The sequence below is a fragment of the Ochotona princeps genome, chromosome 1 (genome assembly GCF_030435755.1).
Source record: "Ochotona princeps isolate mOchPri1 chromosome 1, mOchPri1.hap1, whole genome shotgun sequence".
Lineage (NCBI taxonomy): Eukaryota > Metazoa > Chordata > Mammalia > Lagomorpha > Ochotonidae > Ochotona > Ochotona princeps.
Genome location: NC_080832.1, coordinates 38,323,896 through 38,331,130, shown reverse-complemented (window position 1 = coordinate 38,331,130; position 7,235 = coordinate 38,323,896). Strand labels below are relative to the sequence as shown.

Below are 7,235 nucleotides of genomic sequence, written 5' to 3'. Positions count from 1 at the left end.
CTGTTTGAGACCATTTGGAAAGTGAGCCAGTGGATGGAATATCACTCTCTCTCTCTCTGTAACTCTGTATTTCAAATAAATGAAATAAATCTTAAAAAAAAAAAAAAAACAGGGAGGAAAATAAATGACAAAGATTTTATTATATTATAATTGTTATCAATTGTGACAGGGCAAGCATCATAACTGATGTTTACGTCAGAATGTGAGTCTACCTGGTGATAGGGTCCTTAAGGAGATGATGCCATCACTAACACCCTAGGGGCAGGGACCTAATCCAATGTGACAGGTGACCTCATGGAAAGGTGCAGAGACACACAGGGAAGACCATGTGGAAATACAAGCCAGGAAGAGGCCTGCACAGTGACCAAGTCGGCTGGACAAGGCGCTTGCGGCAATTATGATCACACTTGGGTCACTAGAGTTTGAAATCTGAATGCCTGGGTTTGAGTCCGGCTCGGCTCTGAATTCCAACTTCCTTTTAACATACCTCTTGAGAGGCTTGGTGATAGCTTGGGCACTGGAGTTTTTGCACGAGGGAAACAGATTCAGTTCCTGACCTGGCATGTGCCTGGCCTGCCACTGGCTGCTGTGGGCATTGGCAGAGAGGGGCAGTGGGCAGGAAATCTCTCTTGTTGTCTTCCCCCTTTTTGTGTGTGCTCTTTTTTTCTCTCTCCATCCCTGTCTTTCAAATAACAAATGCATGAACATTTTAAGAACAAAAACACCGTCTGCACAAGGCTGCCAACGTCTTGAGCTTGAACCTCTGGCTTCCCACACGGCTAGAAAATAACTTTCTGCTGTTGAAGCCGCATAGACTGTCATACTTTGTTTTAGCAACCTTGGGAACTCCAAAGGGAGTGGAGTGGGAGTTAACATGGAATGGGAAGCCAGGAGGCTTCCTGAAGACTCCAGGCCTGTCCCCACGTCAGGCCTGGGGAGGGACAGCAGCTCCGGGCCACCCTGGTAAGAAGGCTTGGACGCACTGCTGCACACACAATTCACTGGACACACAAAGGAAACTCAGCAGGCATTCAAAGATGACACCCACAGCGCAAGTAGCCCAGCCTTTCAAATCCCTCATTAAACACACACACACACACACACCTTTTACAGTTCAAACAGTGCAAAATTTTTACCTAAATTCTAACTTTTAATTGCAACTTAGAACATCCCACCGATTTGCATGATATAGTCTATAACTTAGGAGCCATGGCTTTGGCTGGGGGAAGATAGAAGAAGAGTTTGTTCGAGGGCCAAGAACATACAAGAGGGAGGTTCGGCCGCTGCTGCCACCTCCCTCCTGTAATCACCTCTACAGTGAGGTGCCATGGCCACTCTCTCTCCCTGAGGACTTACTAGGAACGCGAGTATTCTAACATGTGATTGTTATTGTATTTTATATTGCACGCTATCTCTCCTGTAATACACACTGAACTACAGTCCCCCTGCGGTGAACAATCCAGGGAGATACACTGACAGCTCGACCAGGAAGTTACTTGGGACAGTTGCAGCACAGTGGCCGAAGCCGCTAACTCAGGCTGCTCATGTAAGTGCCTGGGAACGCAACAGAAGATGGCTCAAGTGCTTGGCCTTGGGCACCCACATGGTAGACACTAAAGGGGATCCAGGCTTCAGAACAGCTCTGGTCATTACTGCCATTTAGGGAGGGAACCAGCAGAGGGCAGATCGTTTCGTATCTGCTTTTGCCTTTCTATTTCTATGTCACTTTCAATCAACAAACTAAATAATGACAACAAATATTACTAGATCCATAATAATTTTAATAGCCCTGAAATCCTTCTTTAGCCATTTTTTTGCCATCCCTCCCTCTCTCACCCAGTCCTTCTCTCTTGTACCCCTCCCTTTCTCTTATCTTTCAAAGAGCACTCCCTTGGCCCTGACAGGAGAAAGTTTAATATTTGCCATTTCTGAAATGACCCAGATCTCCATAGGCAACAATGGCTTTGTGTTTGAACTTATTCTTAACTATTAGAAGTCAATTCATTATATCATGACAGTAGTATACAGTGGAGAATTTAGGTCTAGTGATTTATTCTCTCAAAGTGTACATAATAAAGAAACTTTCCTTACCAGATATAGAGAATATCAACCTTAAAGAAAGGAAAATGTAATGAACTTCCAACATTTTTAACAATATTTTTATGACCTACATGCTATTAGCCTTTCAAACTTTAACATCACACTGTGATATGCCTAATGTAATGAATGTGTTAGAAGTTGTATATAATGCATGTGAGGAGTGGCAGGAATAGATAAGGAAAAAGAATTCGAGGTCCTTGAAAAGTTGTCTTAGGGGTTGGCATGATGGATCAACTGGTTAATCCTTCACTTGTAAGTGCCAGCATCCCATACGTGTGCCAGCTGCTCTGATTCAGCTTACGACCTAGGAAAGCAGAGGAGGATGGCGCAAGTCCTAGGGCCACTGCACCCACATGGAAGACCTAGAGGAAGCTCCTGGCTCCTAACTTCAGACTGCCTCAGCTCCAGACGTTGTACAGCCATTGGAGGAGGGAATAAGTGGATGCAAAATCTTTCTCTCTGTCTTCTTCTCTCTGTATATCTTATCTGCCTTTCCAATAAAAATAAATAGACTTTTTAAAAAGACAGAGAGAAAAGAAAGGTTGCTCCCGTGAACTCAGGGGCTTTTGTTTCAGGAGGGCTTTTTTTCCATCAATGATTGTCTTACCATGTGGTCCTGAACCAATTCAATCATCTCTCTAAGCCTCAGCTTCTCCATCTCCAAATAGGTGATGCAAAACAATCTAATTCCAGGGATCATGCAAATTATAACTGAGATAATCTATAGCAAAGCTTTATCACAGTGCATGGAACAATGCTAGATGCAAAAAAAATCAAATCAAAACAAAGCACTAAAACAGTTATTATCTGAAATAATCTCATATATAATGTGGAGATAATTGCTCATTTTAAGGCACATTGCAAAAAATAAATGAGTTTATGCATGCAAACTGCCTAGCAAAATGCTTAGAACAAAATAGATAATCAAGAAATGACAGCTATTATCATCATCAGATTTAGCACTGGAATAAGGTCATCTTTTTACAGCCTTCTGCTTTCATTGCTTGTGGTTTGGCGCCCTCTAGTGTTCCTGTTGGATACTGCCGTTCAGTCCTTTCCTGTTATGCCATCTCCAAATGAGCGGTTCTCTATTTCATATCTCATCGCTTCTCGGCCTTTTGGCTAAGATCAAGTGTAGTATCTATTCATATCTCCAATAAATGGACTTACTTCTTATGGTAAAATCATTTTTATTTGTCAAATCAACTTCCCAACTTTCTGATAAATGGAAAATCAGTATTTTAAAATGAACATTAAAATCCATATAACTACTCATACAGAAAATCTATATTGACTATCAATCAGAATCATTTCTCATAAAGCACTTTATTTCAGCTTATTTTATATCAACAGACTCAGTGTTAGGAAACATCGAGGAAAGTGCTTTTTAAATCATCTTCAAGGATCACAGGAAATTGATTTGATGTACAAGGGGGCAAAAAACTTTCCCAAAATAAGTTAAATGACACATAAATGCAAAGAATGAAAGCAACACTCCGCTCAACAGGGAAGCTGACAGTTGATCCCAAATGCTGGGACCCAGGGCTAAGCTAAATGGCCTGTGGTCAGTGGGAAGTGGATAGTGAGCCTGCCTGAAAATCCCATGGGATTTTCATAACTGTCTCTCTTCACTGCAGAAATAGGTATAATTATGTGATGTCACACCTAAGAGTGTATGCGACTGTTTGTATGTTTGAGTTTTGGAAGTGCTGGCTTAAATTAAGCAGAACTGGGCCCGGCACAATTGTGTAGCTGCTAACGTCCTCGCCTTGCATGCGTCGGGATCCCATATGGTCACCAGTTCTAGCCCCAGCGTCCCTACTTCCCATCCAGCTCCCTGCTTGTGGCCTGGGACAACAGTCGAGCACGGCCCTAGGACCCTGCACCTGTCTGGGAGACCTAAAAGAAGTTCCTGGCCCCTGGCTTGGATAGGCGCAGTACCGCCCGTTGCAGCCGTTTCGGGAGCGAATCATCGATGGAAGGTCTTTCTCGCTGTCTCTCCTCCTCTCTGTATATCTGACTTTCCAACAAAAATAAACTAAATCTTAAAAAGAAAAAGAAATTCCGCAGTCAACAGACAAAAGAAGATAGTCAACATAGCTAGTCATTTAAAAAAAACCAAGCTAAATTAAAACAGAACTGAATTTCCACCACAGCAGCTGTTACCACACTGGGAAATCCTGACCTGGAGCGACAGGCAGATGGCTCAATGGTTTTGATATCGCAACCATTTCCTTTAAGAGCCATGTTGGATTTATTTTTCTATATTTACTTCCTTAGTAGTACAAGCAATATCAGGCATACAAAATTTTGAGAAATGCTCACCAGGCTATGGAAAGTTCTTGATTTTAATTTACCAAAAACCCAAGAACCATGATTGGATTGGGTTTTAGACAGTCCCTGATAGCAGCATGTTGTGGCTACTTTGTGTCAAGGAAAATGACACCAGAGGCCGCCACAGGTGTCCGAGGATGATGCCGGCTCATCCAGCGTGCAAGGGCACGGAAGGCTCAAAATCCCTGTGGGCGTCGTAGGTTTAAAACTGTGAGTGCTAAAAATGGAATCAAGACATTACAAAGGCATCTTTTTTTTTTTTTTAAGAGACTCCTTAAATCAAGTATAGTCCTTGTTGGAAAAAATAACACAGCCTGTGGAACAAAGAGAAGTGACAGACTTCATAGAACAAGACAGACATGATCCTGTCCCTGGGCAGGCAGGTGCTTAAGGGCTTGGGATGCTGCTTGGAGACCTGCATCCTGTGCAGGAGGGCCTGGGTTGGAGTCCCAGCTCCGCTTCTGACCCCAGCTTCCTGTTAATGAGCACCCTGGGAAGCGAGAGCTGACGGTGACCCAAGTAGCCAGAATCCTGCCTCCCCATCCCCGGGGCACCCACCCGAAGATCTGATCTCCAAGTTTTGATCTGGTCCAACCCCCTCTATTCTAGTCATCTGGGGAGTGAACCAGGGGTTAAGAGTTCTCTGCCTCTTTAACAGATAAAATGAAAAATAAATACAAAAATCACATGCCATGCAGAAATTAGTGTAATGTGAAACAAATTTAAGTAAGAAAAAAATAATTGCACAATGACAGAATCAAAAATATAAATGACAAAAATGCTAATACCTAGAATTATGGCAACTACAAGCTAGTAAATAGAGTACTATGTTCTCCGATATTCTCCTGCTTTTATTGAAAATGATCAGTTCTAGGTGGAACAGTGTGCTTTATGAAAGCAGAAATCAATTGTGAATCGTGCCATTGTGAGTTATTAAAATCTGCGTGTGTGAGCACAGCGTAAGCTTTTGGCACACGAGCAGGAAGGTAGTAGGGACAGGTGGAATGAGCAAAAGATAACAGAGCGGAAAGGAAAACATCTTGAATACATAGGAGGAACAAAAGGGGAAGAAAGAAGGTTTGCAGAACACAGACTAACGCAAAGGCGGTTTGACGGAGCCTGTGAGCCCAGACTGGTTCCATGCCCAGCATTTGGCATGCTTGTTACTCTCATTTGACAGCGCCGTGGAAGAGTTCTGTTTTCTCTTGACTGAGGTGATTTAAACTGTCGTAGCACTTGTCTTTGCTTTCTCCATTTTCCTAGTGGCTGCTTTAAACTGTTGACCCAGCTCATCAACGCAACAACTCTCTTTCTTCTCGTGGGGGGGGTGGGGGAACAAGGTGATGAGTTATCCAGTATCATCAGATCTTCAGGGGAAGCATCCTAAGCTGCAAAGTAAATCAGAGAAAGTTTTTTAAAATATTTTTTTCAGATTTTTCTGAAAATGTTTTCTGGTATGTTTTTTATTTCAGGTAAATGCAGTCCATGACACAAAGTATTCGCTTCTATTTTACTCAATCTTTTGTGGAGTGAGTGAGCTGAAATGGTAATTTTCTAATGTATTTTTAAACTTTTTAAAATTTGTGTTTACAAGATTTTATTTATTTTTATTTTGAAGTCAGAATTACAGAGAGGAAGATGTTCCAACTGCTGATTCAGTCCGCAGGTGACCACAACGGCCAGGGCTGCGCCGATCCGAAGTCAGGGGCCTCTTCATGTCTCCCACGTGGGTGCAGGGTCCCAAGGTTTTGGGCCGTCCTCCACTGCTTTCCCAGGCCACAAGCAGGGAGCTGGATGGGAAGTGGAGCTGCCGGGAGGACTTTAGCCACTAGATTACCGAGCCAGGCCCTAATTTATTTTTTATTTTTTATCTGACATTTTAATTTTACATTATAGCAAAAAAGCTTAATGCTCAAGTTAACAGTTCAATAAATAAAATGTAAAACTATCATAGCTAAGCAGAGTAACAGGCAAAGGTGTAAGCACTAATGATAATAAAGGGATATTTAAGTTTTAAAGTAATCACAATATCATCAAAACTATCATATTTTATGATGATTAGTAATTTGTATTATATTTTATGATTCTTAGTAATTTGTTTGACAAAGATTTACAGCAAAGTTTGAGAAAATACTGTATTTGCAAACCTAATACACGCAGACAGTTCTTTCTTTCAGTAATTAAGAACTTTTGGCTCCGACATGTGAGGGAGGATTGTGGCATTTGTCTTTCTGTGTCCTGCTTATTTCACTCAACGTGATGTCCTCAAGTTGCTCCCATTTGGACACAAATGACAGAATTTCATTTTTGGGGCCCGGCGGCGCCGTGGCCTAGCAGCTAAAGTCCTCGCCTTGAACGCACCCCGGGATCCCATATGGGCGCCGGTTCCAATCCCAGCAGCTCCACTTCCCATCCAGCTCCCTGCTTGTGGCCTGGGAAGGCAGTCGAGGATGGCCCAAGGCTTTGGGACCCTGCACCCGCGTGGGAGACCTGGAAGAGGTTCCTGGTTCCTGGCTTTGGATCGGCACAGCACCGGCCGTTGCGCTCACTTGGGGAGTGAATCATCGGACTGAAGATCTTCCTCTGTCTCTCTTTTCTGTATATCTGACTTTGTAATAAAAATAAATAAGCCTTGAAAAAAAAGAATTTCATTTCTGTTTATTGCTGAATGATGTTCCATTGTGTGGTGTGCACACACACAATCATCTCACATTTTCTTTTTTCATTGGATTTGATTATGAACACTTTGATTCAATACTGTAACTATTATGAATAATCTTGCTTTATAAACAAGTTGATAC

The 7,235-nt window shown here is 42.4% G+C and overlaps 1 pseudogene; it reads left to right on the top strand.

Moving 5' to 3' along the window:
• The first annotated feature begins 3,202 nt into the window (after positions 1–3,202).
• LOC131481920 (U2 spliceosomal RNA) lies at positions 3,203–3,311 on the top strand (annotated as a pseudogene).
• Positions 3,312–7,235: the final 3,924 nt, after the last annotated feature.